General features: G+C 40.8%; 1 long non-coding RNA gene across 1 annotated transcript; it reads right to left on the reverse strand.

Annotated features, from left to right (window-relative positions):
* Positions 1-230: 230 nt before the first annotated feature.
* Positions 231-1185, reverse strand: LOC139622461 (uncharacterized). Its single transcript, XR_011691285.1, has 2 exons — positions 1056-1185; positions 231-568 (listed from the first exon to the last, which is right to left on the reverse strand). It is a non-coding gene; the product is annotated as an uncharacterized lncRNA (long non-coding RNA).
* Between the last annotated feature and the right edge of the window lie 1214 nt (positions 1186-2399).

Consider the following 2399-nt stretch of genomic DNA (forward strand, 5'->3'; position numbering starts at 1 on the left):
CAAATGAACAACAGAGTATCTACCCACCCAGCAGGTCTGTGCAGCTGCTCCAGCTATGGTGCAAGTTGCCACTAGATCTGTTCATAGGCACAGGTTTTGGTCTCTGTACAGGTATGATAGCACCAAACCTGGCAACCTAACACACTGACTGCTCACAGTTATCATGCCCATCTGTTCCAAGAAATAGTTCCAATACACTACTCCCCTGACAAACATTCAAAACACAAACAGCCATGTTTATATTTCTCTTTATTGCCAGATTAAACAGATCACATCATGATAACTGGTGAACTTCAGAGGTATTGTGCAGTTTTGAACTGTGGACAGGACTACAAGTGCTGTTTCCACCTACTCCCACTTTTGATGTTAAGCTAGGCTTTAGTTCTGTGCTTAACACATGAGATTGATATAGATCTTAAAATGTCTTTTGAAAACAAAGCAAAAAAGCATTTTCCAAAAAGTTGAACTGGTCCTTTTAATGGTGCCTTTCAGTTGTGTGAGATCCACAGACTTGATTCCATTCAGCTTCTTTGTGTTAGGGTGGAGGCATCTGCATGAACAGGCGTCACTGGAGGTGAGCAAGAAAATATTTTTTGTAATTTGGGTGAACACACCTGCTTTTAAGCCTCCTCTGGTTAATAACAAAGCAGCATATCTGTTTGAAGCTAAAGTACAATTAGAATAGAGACAGTAATGGGTGTGTGCAGTGTGCCTCATTTTCCTGAGGGTGTCTGGACCACACACACACACACACACACACACACACAATGGTGGACCTACTGAGGAACTAATTTAAACCTCTAATTTAGAGCAATTTTGCACCTGAAGTCTTTCAAAAGGTTCTTAAGCTCAGTGCTGTTTTAGGGATTTGGGAAATGTATTGTCCATATGCCAGGTGGCAGAACACACACACGCACACACACACACACACACACACACACACACACACACACACACACAGTAACCACACTTTCTGTTGTTTCTATTGTGTATTGTTACTCTTTCTCTCTTTCTCTTTTTCTTCTTTCTGCCGCTCTCTTTTTCTCCACTCTTACCTCCTCTTCCTCTCTCTCTCCCTTCTCCTCGAGGCCTGAATGCCTGCTTCAGCCTGTGGTCCTGCTCTTCCTCCAACTGTAATACATTAGGAGGCTTAACATTCCTGCTGTAAGCCACTGCAGTGCAGACCCAACCTACTGAGCTTTTCTGTCCTAGTCCCCAGCCCCTCCAGCTTGTGCTGTCCTGCATGTAATTTCCTGTTTGCCTTAGGACTCCCCCACCATTCTAATAATGGACTCAACATGCATGCCACGCACGCAGACTGAAGTTGTATTTGTGAGTATACCTGTGTGCTACAGGTATTCAGACACACACATACCTATTATATGTGAGAAACTAGCTCCCACAGTTTGCAGGTGAAAATATTTTTTATCATGAGTTTTTGAACATTTATTACTTCATATGTTCTGCAGATCTTGATCTAGGTCTGATATACATGATTTCACAATCTCCTGCAAAAAAAATTAAAAACATTAGAACTGATTTTCTTCATCCTTGTGTGTCCATTGCCTGACTTTTAGGCTCATTCTAATATATCTAAAGTCATCATCATGCTGTCATAAAAGCCCTAAAAAATTAGGATATTATAATAAGGATATTATTTATTGTTAACAAATCTTGTCTGTGGCTTTCAGTCCTGCGACCGTTGCCTCTAACCGAAGTAGAAATATATAATAATAAGATATACAGCTTTTTTAGTTTGTGCCTGCACATCAACACTATCCTTTAATGTTGTGTTACATTTTAGCTTATGTTGAAGCTATTATCCTTGCTGAGTGTCAGAAATTATATATGTTTGCAGATATCAGTATCAGTATATCATTTCTTCTTACATGCACACACACACCCACACACACACAGCGGCTGTAGCAGCAGCTTTTGTTTAAAACCTATCCCAGACACCTCTAATTGGCCGGTATTTATGCAGGAGCCCAGGAGAGCAGAGTGCACGCAGGGCTGTTTTCACATGGGATTAACCCAGGTCCAATCCCAACACACTTCACAGAGAAAACCCCAACACTCCCATTGCATCCTATGGCAAAGATTGGCCCCCATCAGCCTGTTTACCCAATCTGACCGGCCTGATTTGGCTCAGCGTTTCTCAGCTGCTGGTCTTCTGACAGGCGATAGATCTGAAGCTGCAATACAAAAAATGAAAACTACCTGCATGTTACATTATGTCACAGTGGCTGAGAAATATATAATATATAAAGAATATTGAAATATTGTCAGAATAAGATACAAAACCTCCTATTTACAGAATCTGTTGCTCCAAGGCTGAAAAAAATAATCAAAGCTGTATACTTGGAAGTAACATGCAATATTAAAGTGTCTTATTGTAG

The sequence above is a fragment of the Trachinotus anak genome, unplaced genomic scaffold (assembly GCF_046630095.1).
Source record: "Trachinotus anak isolate AG129_WGS33_773 ecotype Australia unplaced genomic scaffold, CSIRO_AGI_Tana_v1 ptg000007l, whole genome shotgun sequence".
Classification (NCBI taxonomy): domain Eukaryota; kingdom Metazoa; phylum Chordata; class Actinopteri; order Carangiformes; family Carangidae; genus Trachinotus; species Trachinotus anak.